At 48.7% G+C, this 22,787-nt stretch overlaps 1 protein-coding gene across 3 annotated transcripts in view; it reads left to right on the top strand.

Moving 5' to 3' along the window:
* CHD1 (chromodomain helicase DNA binding protein 1) overlaps positions 1-22,787 on the top strand; it is a 1,172,453-nt gene that overhangs the window by 542,464 nt on the left and 607,202 nt on the right. The gene's annotated exons all lie outside the window — the stretch shown is intronic.

The raw sequence follows: 22,787 nt of genomic DNA, 5'->3' as shown, positions 1-22,787 counted from the left end.
GCAACATGTCTGGTGTGTGGCAGGCTGGCAGGAACTGGTCAGCCTAGCACTAGAATTTGGGTAGGTATTCAGGGGGCACCTCTAAGATGCCCTCTGGGTGTATGTTAAAATAAATTGCACACTAGCATCAGTGTGCATTTATTGTGCTGAGAAGGTTGATACCAAACTTCCCAGTTTTCAGTTTAGCCATTATGGAACTGTGGAGTTTGTGTTTGACAAACTCCCAGACCATATACTCTTATGGCTACCCTGCACTTACAATGTCTACAGTTTTGCTTAGCCACTGTAGGGGCATAGTGCTCATGAACATATGCCCTCACCTGTGGTATAGTGCACCCTGCCTTAGGGCTGTAAGGCCTACTAGAGGGGTGACTTGCCTATGCCACAGGCAGTGGGTTGTGGACATGGCACTCTGAGGGGAGTGCCATGTCGACTTAGTCATTTTCTCCCCACCAGCACACACAAGCTGTGAGGCAGTGTGCATGTGCTGAGTGAGGGGTCCCCTTGGTGGCATAATAAATAGTGCAGCCCTTAGAGACCTTCCCTGGCATCAGGGCCCTTGGTACCAGGGGTACCAGCTACAAGGGACTTACCTGAGCGCCAGGGTTTTGCCAATTGGGGAGACAAAGGTACAGTTTAGGGAAAGAACACTGGTGCTGGGGCCTGGTTAGCAGGGTCCCAGCACACTTTCAAATCATAACTTAGCATCAGCAAAGGCAAACGTTAGGGGGTACCATGCCAAGGAGGCATTTCCTCACATCTTGTGTTAACATTTCTGTTGGGTTCACCGTTCGAGCCCATACATTCATGTCCTTTAAGGTATTTGGTTCTTAAGACGGTATTCCTTATTGCTATAACCTCTTCTGTGAGGATTGGGGAGCTTCAAGCCCTTTCTGTAAAGCCCCCCTTTACCTTGTTTTTTCCTGATAAAGTGGTACTGAAAACCAGGGCGTCTTTCTTGCCAGAAGTTGTCACTCCTTTTCATATGGGACTGACTATTACCCTTCCCTCTTGCTACCCTCCTCCCCACCCGCCTAAAGAGGAAGAGAGACTCCATCGATTGGACCCTAGAAGGGCTCACAGTTTTTATACTGAGAGGACGAAAGACTTTCGCCTAGAGGATCAGCTGTTCGTGGGGTATGTTGGTCAGCGAAAGGGCAGAGCAGTCCATAAAAGAACAATCTCCAGGTGGGTCATTCTTTGTATAAAGGTTTGCTACTCACTAGCAAAGAAAGTTCCTCCTGAGGGAATCGGGGCTCACTCCACCAGGGCTAAGTTGGCCACTTCGGCCCTGACAAGGGGAGTCCCGGTGGTGGACATTTGTAAGGCGGCAACTTGGGCGTCCCTCTACACTTTCGCTAAGCATTACTGCTTGGATGGTGAGGTTCGGAGGGACGGACATTTTGCGCTATCTGTTTTACAGGATTTCTTGGTGTAATCAGACGGGCACCCACCTCCGAGTGCGGTACTGCTTTGGGACTCTATTCGTAAGGTGAGGAATCCACAGGTAGTTTGGATCCATCAGAAGAACAAGTTACTTACCTTTGGTAACGCTTTTTCTGGTGGATACAATAGCTACCTGTGGATTATTCACAGTCCCGCCCGCCTCCCTGTTGCCAGTCTGATTGCACTAGGATTTGTGGTTGTATAGATATGTGTATATAGATATTTTTCCTGTATATATGTAAATAAATGATGGTTTTTGATTATGTTGCATCATGAGGGTTTTATGTGTATATGTATTTATTGTGGAAGTCGGTTCGCACCTGTTCACCTCAAAGGCACGTAAAAAATGGGTGAAACTGACGTCAGCACGCAACGAGGACCTCTTATTGGTACGGTGACGTCAGACGGAGTCGCGTGGAGCCGTGCAATTGTGACGTCCTCGTCGACTTGGAGAGCTAGGAAGAGAACTTTCCGTCGAATGCTGACGCAAGGATGAATTCCTAAGGTGAGGAATCCATAGGTAGCTATTGTATCCACCAAAAAAAGCGTTACCGAAGGTAAGTAACTTGATCTTCACTACAGGTCACTGCACCAGGTCACTGTTAGTCACCCCTATGGTAGGCCTTCCTAGCCAGAGGGCAGGGTGCAGGTACCTGTGTATGAGGGCACCCCTACATGAGCAGAGGTGCCCCTACGAACTCCAGCTCCATTACACTGGATTTAGTAAGTGTGGGGAAGCCATTTTACCTGGGTACTGGACACAGGTCACTCACTACCTGTGTCCAGCTACATAATGGTAACTCCAAACCTGGCCATGTTTGGTATCAAACATGTTGGGATCACACCCCAATACTGTTGCCAGTATTGGTTGCATGAGTCCATGAAATCTGGGGGCTCCTTAGAGGACTCCTAACATTGTTCCTACTAGTCTGCGCTGCCACCCCTCCAACAGGTTTCTACCCTCCTGCTGCTTGACCTGCTCAGGCAGAGGAAGACAGAACAAGGGATTTTCTGTGGGAGAGCAAGGTATCACCCTCACCCTTGGAAATGGATGTTACATGGCTTGGCAGGGGTAGACTCTCCCCCCCCCCCCCCCCCCCCCCCCCTTTCCAAAGCCACTGGTATGCTTTAAAGGGCATTTGTTGCCCTCCTTGCATAAACCGGGTACAGTGATGCATCCTCTGAGGGCGATGAGTCTTAAGCATGCACAAGAAGTAAGAAGGAATCTTCCTTGGAGTGAAGGAGTCACTTCCCTGCATCCGCAGGCACCAACTTCAACGACAACCAGCTGCCTGGATCGTCTGTCCCCCAGAACTGCTTGGATCAGGTGGTGGGCTGGAGTGGTCCCCCTTGGTCCTCTCAACCAGCTCTCCTGTAGGCCCACTTTTACTCCTAAAGGGTTGGTCCAGAGAGGTCCCAGAAGGAGGGACAGCTCCTTCTGTGTCAATACCAATGTCTCCTCAGTATCTGAGGGGACCCACTGTTCCACCTCAGGGGAAGATACCTTAGATAGGGAGCCTAGGAAGCTGAGGTTGGAAGATGCCAGGCTGAAGCTGCAGCAGCAACAGCTAGCCCTAGTTAGGGAGACCTTAGCAGTGGAAAGGGAGAGACACAAAAAAAGGAAGCAGGTAAGCATCAGGACAAAGGTGGGGACACATAAAACTAAGCAGTATTCATCAGGCCCACAAATCTCTTCTGGCGGGTGGGGCTAAATCCTCTTCCTCATCTTTTAACAAACCTTGGTGCTACATGTGTAAGCATAAAGGTCATAGGGGAGGTGACAGCACCTGTCCTAAGAAAGGCACCAAGCCCCTACCACTACTAATACCACTTCTACTCCTAGCGCTCCTAGCAATAGCAATAGTAGAGGTATAGTGGTAACAATAATAACAGTAGTCAGTCCAGAAGTGTAGCTGGCCTTACCTTGGGGATTGCAGTGGGCTCTGGGCTAGTCAGGGAGACCACTGAGTCAATGTTGGTCTCTGATGGTGGCATTGACTTTGCCACCCTAGCTGCCTGTCCCCTTAATATGGGTAAGTACAAGCAGCATCCCTTATTGCAGTGGTTCCCAAACTGTGCGCCGCGGCTCCCTGGTGCGCCCTCAAAACTAGCCAGGGGCGCCGCACACAGTCTGGAAACCACTCGGAGGTGCTTTGAATTGGCAGCTTTTCATCGTGGTATTGGAAACAAAACCCCCTGCATTAATTATTGTGACCAGCGGAGGGCGCCAAAGTACCATTAATAATATCCCTATGACGAAAGAACAAAAATAGTTTCCAATAAATGGGTTTCAGCAACCTGAAGGAGAGAATAAAGAAGACAAACTGTAAATAGTGTAGGTACAGGTACAGGCTGGGATTACGTTCCCCCACCCGCCAAAAAAAAGTTACATAATGGGGAGCCGTGGCCAACATGGCCAATAGGTCAAAGGAGCCGGGGATCGAAAAAGTTTGGGAACCACTGCCTTATTGTGTTGAGGCTGAGGCCTACAGGGACACAGGTGCCAATGCTACTATGATGACTGAAAAACTGGTGTCACCTGAGCAACAACTACTTGGTCGCACATACCAAGTGTGCCTGATCCTCACAATAAGAAGTTGTGCCACCCCATGGCAGTTATTGACCTTAGCTGGGGGAAGGGTGCAGGTTACTGGCCCTATAAAGGTTGTAGTGTCCTCTGATCTACCTGTAGAATGTCTGCTACGTATTGACTTGGAGACTTCAGCTTGGGCTGAAGTGGAATTGGAGGCCCATGCAGAAATGAAGAAACAAAGGGAACAGGAAGCCCTGGGGCAATGACACAGGAGGCTCCTAAAAAGAAGATGTAAGGAAATGCCTCCTTGGCATGGTTACCCCCTGACTTTTTACCTTTGCTGATGCTAAGGTATGATTTGAAAGTGTGCTGAGGCCTGCTAACCAGGCCCCAGCACCAGTGTTCTTTCCCTAAACTGTACTTTTGTTTCCACAATTGGCACACCCTGGCATCCAGGTAAGTCCCTTGTAACTGGTACCCCTGGTACCAAGGGCCCTGATGCCAGGGAAGGTCTCTAAGGGCTGCAGCATATCTTATGCCACCCTGGGGACCCCTCACTCAGCACAGACACACTACTTGCCAGCTTTTGTGTGCTAGTGGGGATAAAAAGACTAAGTCGACATGGCACCCCCCCCTCAGGGTGCCATGCCAACCTCACACTGCCTATAGGTATAGATAAGTCACCCCTCTAGCAGGCCTTACAGCCCTAAGGCAGGGTGCACTATATCATAGGTGAGGGCATAAGTGCATGAGCACTATGCCCCTACAGTGTCTAACAAAAACCTTAGACATTGTAAGTGCAGGGTAGCCATAAGAGTATATGGTCTGGGAGTCTGTCATGCACGTACTCCACAGCACCATAATTGCTACACTGAAAACTGTGAAGTTTGGTATCAAACTTCTCAGCACAATAAATGCACACTGATGCCAGTGTACATTTTATTGTAACATACACCCCAGAGGGCACCTTAGAGGTGCCCCCTGAAACCTTAACCGACTACCAGTGTGGGCTGACTAGTTTTAGCAGCCTGCCACACACCAGACATGTTGCTGGCCACATGGGGAGAGTGCCTTTGTCACTCTGTGGCTAGTAACAAAGCCTGTAATGGGTGGAGGTGCCTCTCACCTCCCCCTTCAGGAACTGTAACACCTGGCGGTGAGCCTCAAAGGCTCACCCCCTTTGTTAAAGCACCCCAGGGCACTCCAGCTAGTGGAGTTGCAGTTGCCCGCCCCCTCCGGCCACGGCCCCACTTTTGGCGGCAAGGCCGGAGGAGATAATGAGAAAAACAAGGAGTCGTCACAGGCCAGTCAGGACAGCCCCTAAGGTGTCCTGAGCTGAGGTGACTCTGACTTTTAGAAATCCTCCATCTTGCAGATGGAGGATTCCCCCAATAGGGATAGGAATGTGCCCCCTCCCCTCAGGGAGGAGTCCCAAAAAGGGTGTAGCCACCCTCAGGGCTAGTAGCCATTGGCTACTAACCCCCCAGACCTAAACACTCCCCTAAATTGAGTATTTAGGGGCTCCCAGAACACAGCAAGAGAGATTCCTGCAACCTAAGATGAAGGACTGCTGAGCTGAAAAACCTGCAGAGAAGACTGAGACACCAACTGCTTTGGCCCCAGCTCTACTGGTCTGTCTCCCCACTTCTAAAGACACTGCTCCAGCGACGCGTTCCACAGGGTCCAGCGACCTCTGAAGCCTCAGAGGACTACCCTGCATCTAGAAGGACCAAGAACTCCTGAGGACAGCGGCTCTGGTCCACAAAGACTGCAACTTTGCAACAAAGAAGCAACTTTGAAACAACACACGTTTCCCGCCGGAAGCGTGAGACTTTGTACTCTGCAGCCGACGCCCCCGGCTCGACTTGTGGAGAACAAACACCACAGGGAGGACTCCCCGGCGACTACAAGACCGTGAGTAGCCGAGTTGACCCCCCTGAGCCCCCACAGAGACGCCTGCAGAGGGAATCCCGAGGCTCCCCCTGACCGCGACTGTCTGCTTCAAAGACCCGACGCCTGGTAAAGACACTGCACCCGCAGCCCCCAGGAACTGAAGGATCCGACCTCCAGTGCAGGAGCGACCCCCAGGTGGCCCTCTCCCTTGCCCAGGTGGTGGCTACACAGAGGAGCCCCCCCCCCCTTGCCTGCCTGCATCGCTGAAGAGACCCCTTGGTCTCCCATTGAAACCTATTGCGAACCCGACGCCTGGTTGCACACTGCACCCGGCCGCCCCCGTGCCGCTGAGGGTGTACTTTCTGTGCTGACTTGTGTCCCCCCCGGTGCCCTACTAAATCCCCTGCTCTGCCCTCCGAAGACACGGGTACTTACCTGCTGGCAGACTGGAACCGGGGCACCCCCTTCTCCATTGAAGCCTATGCGTTTTGGGCACCACTTTGACCTCTGCACCTGACCGGCCCTGAGCTGTTGGTGTGGTAACTTTGGGGTTGCCCTGAACCCCCAACGGTGGGCTACCTTGAATCCAACTTTGGCTTACTTACCTGCAAAACTAACAAACACTTACCTTCCCCAGGAACTGTTGAAAATTGCACTGTCTAGTTTTAAAATAGCTCTATGTCATTTGTGTGAAAACTGTATATGCTATTTTGCTAATTCAAAGTTCCTAAGTGAAGTACCTTTCATTTAAAGTATTGTTTGTAAATCTTGAACCTGTGGTTCTTAAAATAAACTAAGAAAATATATTTTTCTATACAAAAACCTATTGGCCTGGAATTGTCTCAGAGTGTGTGTTCCTCATTTATTGCCTGTGTGTGTACAACAAATGCTTAACACTACTCCTTTGATAAGCCTACTGCTCGACCACACTACCACAAAATAGAGCATTAGAATTATCTCTTTTTGCCACTATCTTACCTCTAAGGGGAACCCTTGGACTCTGTGCATGCTATTTCTTACTTTAAAATAGTACATACAGAGCCAACTTCCTACAGAAGAGCAAAGTGGGTAAAAAGGTACCCCCCCTGCTGCAGCCTCCAGAAAAGATTCAACTCCTGAGGGAGAAGCATCTACTCCTTGCTTGGAACCTACAGCAGAGAAGCTCAAAGCTGACACAGCTGAGCTCTTGGGTGCATGAGGGCCCACCAGGGAGGAACTCAGTATGGAACAGAAAACCTATCCCACACTAGAAGGCTTAAGGTAGCAAGCTGCAGCACAAGAGGCAGGGAATGTCAGTGGCACCCATAAGGTGTAATGGATAACAGCCTCCATTACTCAGAAGGAAGGGACTGTAAACCTGTTGCCTCGAGGAGATTGGGCAAGTTCAGAGAGTTATTGTTAACTCTTGCACATGACATTCTTGCAGGCCACTTGAGGCACAGCACGACTCGGGACAGGCTTGTCCCTCACTTTCACTGGCCCCACATGTCTGAAGACATCAAGGAGTTTTGTTGCTCCTGTGTCACTTGTCAAGCCAGTGGCAAGACAGGTGACACTCCAAATGCCCCTTTAATCCCACAGCCAGTGGTTGGGGTGCCCTTTGAGAGGGTTGGGGTGGAGATTGCTTCCGCCCTAGACCCTCCAACAGCCTCTGGAAATAAATTTATACTGGTGGTGGTGGATCATGCCACCAGGTATCCAGAGGCCATCCCTCTTAGGGCCATTTCAGCTCCTGCAGTGGCCAAAGCCCTCCTGTGAATATTCTCAAGGGTGGGTTTTCCTATTGAGGTGGTATCATACAGGTGTGCAGACTTCATATCTGCTTACCTTAAAGCCATGTTGAAGGAAGGTGGTGTCACTTATAAATTCACCTCTTCTTACCATCCACAAACCAATGGATTAGTGTAGAGGTTTAACAAAATCCTCAAAGGCATGACAATGGGACTCTCAGAGAAACTCTGAAGGAAGTGGGATGTCCTGTTACTTTGCCTCCTCTTTGCCTATAGGGAGGTTCCACAAAAGGGAATCTGCTAGAGCCCCTTTGAACATTTATTTTACACCCTTTTAGGGGTCCCCTTCCTCTTGTGAAAGAAGGCTGGGAGCAACCTCTCAAGCCTCCAAAACAGGACATTGTGGACTATGTATTAGGCCTCAGATCTAGGATGGCCAAATACATTAGGAGGGCTTCCAAAACTCCTTAGGCCAGCCAAGAATAGCAAAAGCAATGGCTTGACCAGAAGGTTTTATTGACTGTTTACCAGCCAGGACAGAGGTGTGGGCCCTGGAGCCTGTGGCTCCGAGGGCACTACAAGACAAATGGAGTGGACCACAAACTATTGTGGAGAGAAAGGGTGAGGCCAGCTACTTGGTTGACCTACGCACTCCTAGAAGCACCCAAAGGGTGTCTCATGTAAACCACCTGAAGCTCTATTATGATTAAGCTGACATGACCTTGCTCTAGTGACCCTCTCCCTGACCTCTTCTCCCACAGTACAGTGGATGGCTCAGTAGATGGGGTGGTGCTTGCAGACTGGGTCTCTGAGTCACACAAAAATGACTGCAGAAATCTCCTTGGGCAGTTCTCTGAACTGTTCTCTCTGACGCCTGGTCAAACCACATGTTGTGAACACCCCATTGACGCAGGGGACAACCTGCCTGTCAAAAGTAAAATTTGCAGGCACCCGGATCAAGTTAGGGAATGCATTACAGCTGAAGTGCAAAAGAAGCTAGACCTGGGAGTTATTGAGCCTTCAGACAGCCATTGGGCTAGTCCGGTAGTCCTTGTCCCAAAACCACACTCTCAAAATGGTAAAAGAGAAATGAGGTTCTGTGTGGACTATAGAGGTCTCAATACTGTACCCGAAACAGATGCTTAACCTATTCCTATGGCAGATGAACTAATAGATATACTGGCTTCTAACAACTATCTGAGCACCTTTGACCTGACAGCTGGCTACTGGCAGATCAAGTTGTCAGAGGATGCCAAACCAAAAACTGCATTCTCCACTCCTAGTGGGCACTATCACTTTACAGTGATGCCCTTTGGACTGAAGTATGCCCCTGCTTCATTCCAAAGGCTATTTAATAAAGTTCTCTGAGGCCTGGAAAGCTTCAGTGCAGCTTATCTTGACAATATAGCTGTCTTTAGCTCCACCTGGGAGGATCACCTGGTCCACCTTTGGAATGTATTGCAGGCCTTGCAAAAGGGAGGCCTCACTATCAAGGCATCCAGGTTTCAGATAGGGCAGGGAAAAGTGGTTTACTTGGTCCACCTGGTAGATAGAGGCCAGATTCAACCACTACAGGGCAGAATCCAGACCATTCTGGATTGGACTGCCCCTTACCACTCAGACCAAAGTCAGAGCCTTCCTTGGCCTGCCAGGGTACTATAGGGGGTTCATTAAGAACTATGACTCCATTGTAGCCCCCTTAAATGACCTCACATCCAAAAGGATGACCAAGAATGTTTTATGGACGGCTAACTGCCAAAAACCTTTTGATGACTTCAGACAGGCCATGCGCTCTGCTCCTTTACTAAGAAGCCCTGATTACTCCAAGCAGTTTATTTTTCAGACAGATGCTTCTGAGGTAGGCATAGGGGCAGTACTGTCTCAACTGAATGGAGAGGGCCTGGACCAATGCGTAGCTTTCATAAGCCGAAGGTTGACCCCCAGGGAAAAGCAGTGGTCAGCCATAGAGAGGGAGGCCTTTGCTGTGGTCTGGGCCTTGAAGAAGCTGAGGCCATACTTGTTTGGCACTCACTTCCTTGTTCAAACAGATGAAAGCTGAAAATCCCAAACTTTTGAGATCATCCATATCCCTACAGGGAATGGACTATACAGTGGAACAAAGACCTGGGTGTAATTGCTCCAATGCAGATGGACTCTCCAGATATTTCTACTTAGACAATGAAGACTCAGCTGTGAAAAGGTTAGTCTTATTGTCCTTCGTTTGGGGGGGAGGAGAGGTTATGTAGGAAAGTACCTTCTTTTTGGCATGGTTACCCCTGACATTTTGCCTCCTGCTGTCTGTGTGTTTCGACTGTGTTCTCTGGGATCATGCTAACCAGGACCCCAGTGACTGTGCTCTCTCCCTCTAAATTTGGTTGTTCCTGACTTTGTGCACCCCACAGTTGGCATACTGGTGCCCATATGTAAGTCCCTAGTACATGGTAACTAGGTACCCATGCAAAATGTGTTTGCAGGCCTACCATTGCAGCCTGTGTGGAAAGATGCATACACCCTTTCACTACAGGTCACTGCACCAGGTCACTAAGTCACCCGTGTGGCAGGCCCGCCTAGCCCAGAGGGCAGGGTGTGAATAAGTGTGTGTGAGAGCACCCATTCATGAGCAGAGGTGCCCCTGCAAACCCCAGCTCCATTTTCCTGGACTTCGTAAGTGCGGAGAATCAATTTTTCCTATGTTCAGATACATAATGATAACTCCAAACCTGGGCATATTTGGTATCAAACATGTTGGAATCATACCCTAATAGTGTTGGCAGTATTGATTGTGTGATTCTGTGCACTCTGGGTGCTCCTTAGTGGTCCCCCTGCTTTGCAGGATTTTCCCGAGCAGCCTGTGCTGCTGCAATCCTACAGACCGGTTTCTGCCCTCCTGCTGCTTGACCTGCTCAAGCCCTGGAAAGCAGAACAAAGGATTTCCTTTGGGAGTGGGAGCCAACACCCTCTCCTTTTGGGAAATAAGTGTTACATGGCTTGGTTGGGGTAGCCTTCCCGAGCCACTGGTATGCTTTGAAGGACACATTTGGTGCACTCCTTGCATAAACAGGTTTGCACCCGTCCACTGACCTCCGGTCCCTCCCCTGGCACAGAACTGGACAATGGAAAGGGGAGTGACTACTCCCATGTTCATCACCCCCTCAAGGGGGGGGGGCCCAGAGCGCCTTCAGGTGGCCACTTGATTCTTCCATCCTGAATCTGAGGTGGGCAGAGGCCCCTGGGAGCATCTGAGTGGCCAGGTCAGGCAGGTGATGTAACAACATAACCCCCCAGCCCCCTCCTTATAAGTGGCCACCCTGCTAGGTGACCAATCCCACTTAATGGGCTTTTCAGGGTCTCCTTCTTTGTTAGGTCCTGAGATTGGGCATGCAAGATTCCAGCAGGACTCCCCTGCATCATTTGCTTCATCTCCTGGCCACCAGGTCTGCAACTGGACCCTCCAGGAACGGACAATCTGCAACTTCAGCAACAACGACTCCTTGCAATATTGTTTCTTTGGCTCCTTCCAGCAACTGCAACATTTCTCTGGCTGTGCATCCTCTGAGGGTGATGCGTCTTCAGTCTGCAAAGGAAGCAAGAAGGAATGTTCCTTGGGGTGAGGGAGTCGCTCCCCTGCAGTGGTCCTCTTGGTCCTCTCTACCAACTGTCCAGCTTGGGAGATGGTAAGCCCTTGCCTGTCCTCGCAGGATAGTACCTCTCTGCGGCACTGCAACTCTTGCAGCTGCTAAGGCTTGTTGGCTCCTGTTCAAAGGGATCTTCAGGCTGTGTGTAGCCCCGGCCTCCAGCACTCTTCCCTGCAAAGCACAGTCTCCTGTCTGCTTCTCCTGCGACGTGGGACTTCTCTCCAGGTGTACTGAGTGGGCCTTATTGCGACTCCTGTGCCTTCTGCCTGTGAGTTGCCTGTGGGGGCTGCATCCTTGGCCTCTGACCCTCCTTACTGCTGAGGGTCGCCTGGGACTCCCCTCCTTGTTTTGAGTCCCTCTGGACCTTCCTGGTCCCCGGCAGCACTGCACCTCTTCTTCTGCAACTCTTGCCTTCGCCAAGGCTTGTTGGTGATTTTTCCACACCACTGACCAACTGCAACTCTTCTGACATGGGACATCGACTGCATCACTTCTAGAACTCTTCTCCTACCCCTGTGCTGCATAGCTGACTCCTGGTCTTCACTGTCGACCTGGTCCTGCATCCCAGAAGGTGGGTAGTGGCTCCTACCCCAACTCAAACTGGACTTGGTTCCCTTCGTTTGTAGGTCTTCTTTTGTCAGGATCCACCTTCTGTTCCTTCCAGACTTGCTTGGGTCTTGCACAGTCCTTTTACAAAGTTTACCTGAGGGTTTGAGAAAAAAACAGGTACTTATCTCCTCTCTCCTGGTCGCTGGGGGGGCACCCCAGTGCTTTCCTTTTCTTAGTTCCTCCTGCATCCCTCTACAGATTACACTTCCTTGGGTTGGGAAACTGAATTTCGCATTCCACTTACTTAGTATATGGCTTGGTCTCCACTAGGGTCCTCCTTATTTTCTGTTATTTCATTGTTTTCTATTGCTATCTGTAAGGAAATGCCTCCTTGGCATGGTTACCCCCTGACCTTTTGCCTTTGCTGATGCTATGTTTTGATTTGAAAGTGTGCTGAGGCCTGCTAACCAGGCCCCAGCACCAGTGTTCTTTCCCTAACCTGTACTTTTGTTTACACAATTGGCACACCCTGGCATCCAGGTAAGTCCCTTGTAACTGGTACCCCTGGTACCAAGGGCTCTGATGCCAGGGAAGGTCTCTAAGGGCTGCAGCATATCTTATGCCACCCTGGGGACCCCTCACTCAGCACAGACACACTGCTTACCAGCTTGTGTGTGCTGGTGAGGACAAAACGAGTAAGTCGACATGGCACTCCCCTCAGGGTGCCATGCCAACCTCACACTGCCTATGCAGTATAGATAAGTCACCCCTCTAGCAGGCCTTACAGCCCTAAGGCAGGGTGCACTATACCATAGGTGAGGGCACCAGTGCATGAGCACTGTGCCCCTACAGTGTCTAAGCAAAACCTTAGACATTGTAAGTGCAGGGTAGCCATAAGAGTATATGGTCTGGGAGTCTGTCAAACACGAACTCCACAGCACCATAATGGCTACACTGAAAACTGGGAAGTTTGGTATCAAACTTCTCAGCACAATAAATGCACACTGATGCCAGTGTACATTTTATTGTAAAATACACCCCAGAGGGCACGTTAGAGGTGCCCCCTGAAACCTTAACCAACTACCTGTGTAGGCTGGCTGGTTTTAGCAGCCTGCCACACTCGAGACATGTTGCTGGCCATATGGGGAGAGTGCCTTTGTCACTCTCTGGCTAGTAACAAAGCCTGCACTGGGTGGAGATGCTTATCACCTCCCCCTTGCAGGAGCTGTAACACCTGGCGGTGAGCCTCAAAGGATCACCCCCTTTTATTACAGCACCACAGGGCATTCCAGCTAGTGGAGTTGCCCGCCCCCTCCGGCCACGGCCCCACTTTTGGCGGCAAGGCCGGAGGAGATAATGAGAAAAACAAGGAGGAGTCACCGACCAGTCAGGACAGCCTCTAAGGCAACCTGAGCTGAAGTGACTCTGACTTTTAGGAATCCTCCATCTTGCAGATTGAGAATCCCCCCAATAGGGATAGGAATGTGACCCCCTCCCCTTGGGAGGAGGCACAAATAGGGTGTAGCCACCCTCAGGGCTAGTAGCCATTGGCTACTGCCCTCCCTGACCTAAACACACCCCTATATTCTGTATTTAGGGGCTCCCCTGAACCTAGGAACTGAGATTCCTGCAACCTAAGAAGAAGAGGACTGCTGAGCTGAAAAACCCTGCAGAGAAGACGGAGACACCAACTGCTTTGGCCCCAGCTCTACCGGCCTGTCTCCCCCCTTCTGAAGAAACTGCTCCAGCGACGCTTTCCCCAGGACCAGCGACCTCTGAATCCTCAGAGGACTGCCCTGCTCTAGAAGGACCAAGAAACTCCTGAGAACAGCGGCCCTGTTCACTCAAGACTGCAACTTTATTTCCAAAGGAGCAACTTTAAAACAACTGTGTTTCCCGCCAGAAGCGTGAGACTTGCTACTTTGCACCCGACGCCCCCGGCTCGACTTGTGGAGAAACATCAGTTCAGGGAGGACTCTCCGGTGACTCCGAGACTGTGAGTAACCAGAGTTGCCCCCCTGAACCCCCACAGCGACGCCTGCAGAGGGAATCCCAAGGCTCCCCCTGACCGCGACTGCCTGACTCCCAGATCCCGATGCCTGGAAAAGACCCTGCACCCACAGCCCCCAGGACATGAAGGATGGGAACTCCAGTGCAGGAGTGACCCCCAGGAGGCCCTCTCCCTTGCCCAGGTGGTGGCTACTCCGAGGAGCCCCCCCTTGCCTGCCTGCCTGCATCGCTGAAGAGACCCCTTGGTCTCCCATTGATTCCAATTGAAAACCCGACGTGTGTTTGCACACTGCACCCGGCCGCCCCCGTGCTGCTGAGGGTGTACTTTCTGTGCTAACTTGTGTCCCCCCCGGTGCCCTACAAAATCCCCCTGGTCTGCCCCCTGAAGACGCGAGTACTTACCTGCTGGCAGACTGGAACCGGGGCACCCTCTTCTCCATTGAAGCCTATGTGTTTTGGGCACCACTTTGAACTCTGCACCTGACCGGCCCTGAGCTGCTGGTGTGGTAACTTTGGGGTTGCTCTGAACCCCCAACGGTGGGTTGAACCCCGTAGGTGGTTTACTTACCTGCAAGAACTAACAATTACTTACCTCCCCTAGGAACTGTGAAAATTGCACAGTCTAGTTTTAAAATAGCTATATGTGTTTTATTTGAAAAGTATATATGCTATTGTGATTATTCAAAGTTCCTAAAGTACTTACCTGCAATACCTTTCATGCAAAGTATTACATGTAAAATTTGAACCTGTGGTTCTTAAAATAAACTAAGAAAATATATTTTTCTATACAAAAACCTATTGGCCTGGAATTGTCGCTGAGTGTGTGTTCCTCATTTATTGCCTGTGTGTATGTACAACAAATGCTTAACACTACTCCTTTGATAAGCCTACTGCTCGACCACACTACCACAAAATAGAGCATTAGTATTATCTCTTTTTGCCACTATCTTACCTCTAAGGGGAACCCTTGGACTCTGTGCATACTATTCCTTACTTTGAAATAGTGCATACAGAGCCAACTTCCTACACTATCTATGCCAATTACTGACTTCTAATGTGTATATAATAGTGTTTACTCACCTGCTAGCAGAGTATTGCCTGTACAGTATTTTAGTATTTGTGTTACCATAATAAAGTACTTTTATTGTTGTAACACTGTGTGGTTCTTCTGTGTGTGTAAGTGCTGTGTGACTTTAGTGGTATTGCATAAGCTTTGTATGTCTCCTAGGTAAGTCTTGGCCGCTCATCTACTGCTACCTCTAGAGAGCCCTGGCTTCCTAGACACTGTCTATACCTCACTAATAGGGGATACCTGTACCTGGTATAAGGTGCTAACACTATAGGTGCTCGCCACACACCAGGCCAGATTTCTACATGAGGCACTGCCCAAAGCAGGACCAACAGGTCACTTTGGGAGGCAAGGAGACGTCTAGGTGTAGAGGTGCTTTTCTGCCTCTGGTGCCCTAATGTTATCCTATGGGAAAGGAACAGCCACGGCATTCAGGCACTTAAGAACAACTTACAGGACTCTTCTTCTGGACTTGAGGTGAGTATGAGGCAAGATCCACAGTCATGCCAACAGTTCACCTTTGAGAGCGAGGGGCTCGGGCCATCCAGGTGCAGAGGTATGTTATGGCGTCGGGTGTCCCATTCACTTCAGTGGAGATGTGTACGATTAGAAAGAGATGGAAAGCAGGGACTAGGGAACCCACAGGGGGGCTTAACTCTTGAGATTCTTGGGCATGAATGGAGACCGTTGGCCCACTTCTTCTCTGGCTGTTGGGCTCGGGTGTAGTGGTGTCTTTTGTCATTGGGTTCACAGAATACTCGCGGTTGGAGGGGGCCTGCAGAAAGAGGCTGCAAGCAGCTTCAGGAAGTCCACAGTAGGTGAACTCAAGGTTTGCTTTGTCTCTAGAGGGCCTGGGAACTACGTTGACAGTGCTGGCCCACTTCAGCTTGGGCTAGGCAGCTCGGGTGCAGAGTAAAGTGCTGTGGTGGGTTTTTGGCAGTCCCAGCTCTCACAGTTCTTTCTTGGGCTGCCTGAAGGTGCAGGGAAGCAGCTCCTCTGCTCCAAGGAAGTTCTTCTTGGTGATATGGAAAGCACTGGCAGCTCTCACAGTTTCTTGGATGCTGAAGGGCAGGACAGGTCAGTTGCTGCCCAAGAGTCGGGTGCAGTAGGCAGGCTGGCAGGGTTTGCACCAAGTCAGTCATGCAGCTCATTTCTCGGGTCATCAGTCTTCTTTGTCCTCTCCTTCTTTTAGGTCCAGCAAAGATCTAAAGTTCTGTTATCAGGGGGTCCTTTAAATGTTCAATTTGGAGGTCGTTAAGCGAAGGGAAGGATAGCAGCCAATGGGCTACTACTCCTTGGTGTCACTACTCTCCCTGCTTAACCACTTCCTTTGGGGAGTGGGCATCACCCTCTCCCAGTATTCCTAATTCCACTACACACAGAAGATGGCAGAATTCCTGATGCTGTGTTTGTGTCAGGCTTGTCACCCTATGGGTGGGTCCAGCCTGGAACTGCAACACGCCTACTGCATAGCTAATTTTTCCTCCTGCCCAGGTGCCAGATGGGCCCTGGGGCAGGGGTTTGACATCTTTCTCTGAGAAAGGCCAGTTCGGTATACCAAAGACGATGGGCTTCTTTGAATCTTCCTGCCTTGGAATGCAGATTGGCAGGTCATCCTGTTGGGAGGTTTTCCCAGAGCAAGCTTTGTTTCTGACCTCCAGAGAGCAAAGGTTCAGAATCTTGTCTGTTGGTGGCAGATTGTCTAGAACTGGTCAGTGAGCTCACCATCATTTGGTAGGTTTTCAGGGGGCACCTCTAAGGTGCCCTCTGGTTGCATATATTAATAAAGCCATCTCTGGAATTTGAGGGTTTATTAATACGAGATGTTTGATACCAAACATCCCTATTTTCATTGAAGCAGTCCTGTAGCTGGGGGGAACCCGTATTGACCAGTGTCCAGCACATGTACTTAAAATGACTTCCCTGTTCACTTACTATGTCTAGGAATCAACAAAGACATAGTAGGGACATATCTGTCCTCCCATTTAATGTAATGCTCCCTGTCTTAAGGCTGTAAGGTCTGCTGTTACAAGTATTACATGCAGTGTTTAGGGGACATGGCACACCCTGTTTGCCATGTCATGTTTTCACTTTTAGGTAGCACCTTGTCAGGCAGCCTGCAATGGCAGTCTTCATGAGGTTGGTGCTGGGTCCCTTAGAGTGGCGCAAGTTGTGCTTAAGGTCTGAGGGGCCTCTTCAGTACCCATCCCCTAGGTACCACGGGTACCATTTGTCAGGGATATAGAAGTGCTAAAGGGCCTGGCCACTTGGGGCTCAAGTGACCAGAGTCTTGTTTTGGAGACGTGTAGGAAAATGCCACTGTTGGCATAGTTACCCCCCCTTTTTGCCTAGTGTTGATGCCAACGTTGATTGAAAGTGTGCTGGGACCCTGCTAACCGGGCCCCAGCACCAGTGTTCTTTTCCTAAAACTGTACCTTTGTTTCCACAACTGGCACACAGTTAAGTCCCTTGTAAAAGGTACCCCTGGTACCAAGGGCCCTGTAATCAGAGAAAGTCCCTAAGGGCTGCAGCATGTATTATGCCATCCTAAGGGACCCTTCACTCAGTGCATGCACACTGCCTGGCAGCTTGTGTGTGCTGGTGAGGAGCAAAGACAAAGTCGACATGACACTCCCCTCAGGGTGCCCTGTCCCTAAACCACTACCTTTGGCATGGGTAAGTCACCCCTCTAGCAGGCCATACAGCTCTAATGCAGGGTGCACTATACCACGGGTGAGGGCATAGCTGCATGAGCAGTATGCCCCTACAGTGTCTACGTCAGTTCTTAGACATTGTAGGTGCAGGGTAGCCATACTGAGTATGTGGTCTGGGAGTTTGTCATTACGAACTCCACAGCACCATAATGGCTACCCTGAATACTGGGAAGTTTGGTATCCAACTTCTCAGCACAATAAACCCACACTGATGCCACTGTGAGATTTATTGAAAAATGCAAACAGTGGGCATCTTAGAGATGCTCCCCCTGTATGTTAGCCAAACTGCTAGTGTAAGGCTGACTGGTCTATGCCAGTCTGCCACTTCCAGACGAGTTTCTGACCACATTTGTGCACTCTGTGGTCAAAACCAAAGCCTGTCCTGGGCAGAGGTGCTTCACACCTCCTCCTGCAGGAACTGTAACACCTGGCAGTGAGCCTCAAAGGCTCAGGCCTTGTGTTACAGTGCCCCAGGGCACTCCAGCCAGTGGAGATGCCCACCCTCCCAGACGAGCCCCCATTTTTGGCGGCAAGTCCAGAGGGATAATGAGACAAACAAGGAAGAGTCACCCCCTTACACAGGACCACCCCTAAGGTGTCCAAAACTGAAGTGACCCCCTCCTTGAGAAATCCTCCATCTTGATTTGGAGGATCAAGACCAATAGGGATAGGGATGTACCCCTCTCCACAGAGGGAGTGAGTACAAGGAGGGCGTAGCCACCCTCAGGGACAGTAGCCATTAGCAACTGCCCCCGACCCCTAAATTTAGTATTTATGGGCGACCCTGAACCCCGCTCTTCAGCTGAGCTGAAAACCCTGCAGAGAAGAGAAGGAGATTCCTGATGACCTCAAGAAAGAAGGACTGCTGAGCTTCCACAGGACCAACGACCCCTGAAAAGCCTCCAGGCGACTGCCTGCATCACAGAGGACCTATAAACTCCAGTGGACAGCGGACCTGTCCAACAAGAAGAAAAAGCAACCATCTTTGAAGGGACTCCCACCTCCCTCCAGAAGCGTGATTCCAAAACTACTCTGCACCCGACATCCCTGGCCCGTGTCATGAGTAACCAACCAGCCAGAGAGGACCCACTGGTGGTTCCGACCAAGTGTCCACCCTGGGCTGACCTCTCCACGACGAAGCCTGCAGAGGGAATCCCGAGGACCCCCCTGACCTCGACTGTCCAGGACAAAGATATCCGACACCTGGTGAAGCACTGCACCCGCAGCCCCCAGACTCGAGGGAAACCGATCACCAGTGCAGCAGTGACCAGCAGGCAGCCCTCCTCCCTGTCCAGTAGGTGGCTTGCCCAAGAAGCCCCCCTGTGCTTGCCTGCAGCGCCTAAGTGACCCCCGGGTGCGCCCATTGAGTTCCATTTGGAACCCAATGCCCTGTTTGCAGCCTGCACCTGGCCGCCCCAGTGCCGCTGAGGGTGTGTGCTTGGTGCCTACTTTAAGGGCCTCCAGTGCTCCTCCAAGCCGCCGCCCCCCCCGTCTTACCTCTGACAACGTGGGTACTTAGCTGCAAGCAGACCGGAACCGGAGGACCCCCTGTCTCCATAGGTGCCCACATTATTTTGCCTCCTGTTTGACTTCTGCACCTAACCGGCCCTGTGTTGCTGGGTGTTTGGTGTTACCTTGAACCCCCAACGTTGGGCTGCCTATGCCCCAGAGACTGAACCCGTAAGTTTGTTACTTACCTCACAAACTGTACTTTACGTACCTCCCCCATGAACTGTTGAAAACTGCAGTGTACACTTTTAAAATAGCGTTTTGCCATTTTAAGAAAAACTGTGTACATTGTTGATTCCATTCAAAGTTCTAAGTATTACTATGCAAAGTACCTTTAATTTAATGTACTTACCTGCTAAATGAATCTTGCGATTCTAGAAATAAATTAAGAAAGAATATTTTTCTATATAAAACCTATTGGTCTGGAGTTAAGTCATTGAGTGTGTGTTGTCACTTATTGCTTGTGTGCATACAACAAACGATTAACACTAACCTCTGATAATCCTAACTGCTTGACCACACTACCACAAATAGAGCATAGTATTATCTATTATTGCCTCTGTCAAGCCTCTTGGGGAACCCCTGTAATCTGTGCACAATATATCTAATTTTGATATAGTATATACAGAGCCAGCTTACTACAGGAAGGAACACTGGCACTGAGGCCTGGTTACCAGGACCTCTAGTGCACTTCAGACAAAGTTGCATCAAAAACCAGGCACAAAGGGGGGTGTGGGGGGTTGCTGCAACCAGAACCCAACTTTCTACACTAGTGACATATTTATAATATTTTCATTTTAGCTGTATATAATAAAATAAAAAACCATCAAGCGTGTTTGCTACAATGTCTATAGTGTTGAGGCTTGAATAATCTTGGATAAGAGACTTTTATGCCAGTTGTTTCTAACTAGACTTGGTCATTGGGCAGAGGTGCCAAATTTAAGGATAGAAAACTCCTGGTGGATCGAATGCCTATCCAATGTCCTTGTGTCTCTTAGTTTAAAACTAGAATACTCATGTGGTTTGAGACCCTTCTATTAAGTTTCTGTGAAAACAGTCCAAAGGCTCCACTTGCCCAACACAGAGCAGCCACATTTTACAGATGTTCAAGCAGAGTCTGATGGAAAGACAAAACTTTTGAAACTACCAGGAGTGCTGTAGTCCATGCCCAGCATTGCACAGTTAATGTTGAGACGAGTAAATTGACCAACCTGGTCGCAGAATCTTTCCAAAGTGGATCAGCAGCTGCTGTGGAGTTTCCCAGTGATAACAATCTCTATTTAAAAAATATAAGGCCCTATTTGCAAATTAACTTTTTCGCAACTGTTTGACATATGTACTTTTTTGCTTTGCTACGTTTGTAAGAAAATGTCAGGTTGCGTGCCACTTTCTCTCCCTCTCATGACTATTTATTACTTACAAAACAGTTCTGTCTAAGACATACTTTAATTTATATGGCTACTATGTGTAGAGAAGTAAAATTGCGAAGAAATTGTATTCAATTACAGTGACAATTATCTTTCTATGCTTTCCTAAGGGAAAACCATCATCATTGCCGCATTCGAGAAGGCCGAAAGCCAAGGGTTTTTGCAAAACTTTGCTGGAGAAAATAAAACAAAATGTACACCCATAATTTTCCAATTCGACATCCATAGTTAAGTTCTTCCGGTGGCAATCAGCAACGGAGACACTAGGGGGCATTGAATAGCTTGCCAGATCCCATTAGTAGCTGAAAGGGTAGGAATACAACTGAAACTTTGAAAAAATGCATCTCTGCAATTTGTAATTGTGCGAGAGACCTGACTGGTTGCCAGACAAGGGAAGGGATTCTGGCTCTTGAAGATCTTAAGGCCACTCACGTTTTAGGGAGGGAGCCCTTATCTAAGGACTAGGGAGAAGTCTCTTTCCACACTAATCAAGACTCACCTGACGGGGTGATGTGATTTTGGAAATCTAATGGAAAATAGGCCCAGTTTTAGATTCCTCTGCATTAGGGGTCTTCAAACTGGGGGACCTCAGATGATCCCAGGGAGGGCGCCAGGCCCTGGGCGAGAGAAGCATTATGCCGATAGCAGGTCTTTGTTTTAAGCTGAAAAACATGAGCAGCCTTAAACTGCTCTGTAATGGGCCATCATTAACATGTTTTATTGTTTATATCCAAGCTTGGGAGTATGCGTCAAAAAGTAAGGGACTCTAAAGTACGTATCAAAACCCACACTCAGCCCCTACTTAATCACAATGAGGATACTTATACACGTTAGTAAGGACTTTGTAAGAAAATTGTTTGGCATTGTGTATTTGATTGCATTTTTAAAACAATAACAGAACTGTAATAATTAAATAAGTCTTGACATATGTAAACATTGCCAATTTAATAGAATAATTATGAAAAATTCAGAGGGGGGCCCGATGATTTTTTTTTTCCACCGGGAGGAAGGCGTTATTAAAAAGTTTGAAGACCACTGCTCCAGACCCTGTGGCCAAGGCCAGTCTTGCTGCCAACTTGAGACAGGGAAGTTGGTAGGGTATAACCCCAAATCTGCCTATACATTACGTTATGTTGGTACTGTACTTTCTGGGCAGCAATTAGTCCTGTGAGACTTATAGAATTATGTATTTGTTAGTGAGCTGTGATATCTCTTCACCATGTGTGGACACCCATAAAAACACACATTATATATTTTTATGAGTTTAATAAAATCCACTGCCTAATCTAGTGCACATAATTTGTATAGCTGTAACTATAAAAACAATTATAGTGACAAAGCAATTAATAAAACATTAAAAAGAATTGTAACATTATGATATAGTATCAGAAATGTATTGCATTGAATGATGTATTCAGTCTTTGTTCACCAACCCCCACTGTCTAGCCCCCAGCAAAGCAGTTTGAGCACCAGAATAACCTGTATTGGTTTCGTGAGGATTTTTTAGGTGGCCTGTAGTCTCAGCTCAACAACAAGCCTTTTATTCTACACTTTGAAATTGCTCTATTTTTAATGGAAGCTAATAAGGCGCACCAGGCCAAGAAGCCAATAGCCTCCACTGAAGATGTTTGAAGCTCAGCTTGTGCAAACCAAGTCTTCCAGGAAGTTGAATATTATTCTCTTCCCAGTATTTGTCTGTACCAATCTCAAATACACTTTTCTGACTATTTTGAAACAGGCCAGCTTCTTGTTGAATAATGTAAAATGCTAGGGTTTACATATTATTCTTGTTGGAGCTTCACAGAATTTTACCACATACTATACATATCTTGTATATGTATATGAATAATTGACTGTGGTAAAGCAAATGTTACACATTTCAACACAATACCAAATGATGAACTTATGTGTAAATGAGAAATGTGCACTCAGTTGCATGAATATATTAATAAATGAAATGTAAAAAGTACACACAAAAATTCCAACTTGAAATAACTTTTTACTAAATTGTTCTGCAACTTTAAATACCATTTGTCTGTGCCACAAACATGTCTTTCTTGCATGCAAATATTTTTAACAAATTATGGACAATTAGTGTAAAGTCATAGTGGGCAACATGAAAACAAGTTAGGGCTCCAATTGTTAGACAAAGACACAAAAGATATTTGTCCTTGCTTTCATGCAGATTTATGCCTTCAGAAATTCAGAACGTTTTACCAAAGTATGCCTGGAAACGGTACTCCTGGAAACTGTACTCCTACCAATCCTTTAT

Source organism: Pleurodeles waltl, chromosome 1_1, assembly GCF_031143425.1.
Source record: "Pleurodeles waltl isolate 20211129_DDA chromosome 1_1, aPleWal1.hap1.20221129, whole genome shotgun sequence".
Taxonomy (NCBI): domain Eukaryota; kingdom Metazoa; phylum Chordata; class Amphibia; order Caudata; family Salamandridae; genus Pleurodeles; species Pleurodeles waltl.
This window is presented reverse-complemented; position numbering and strand designations above follow the sequence as displayed.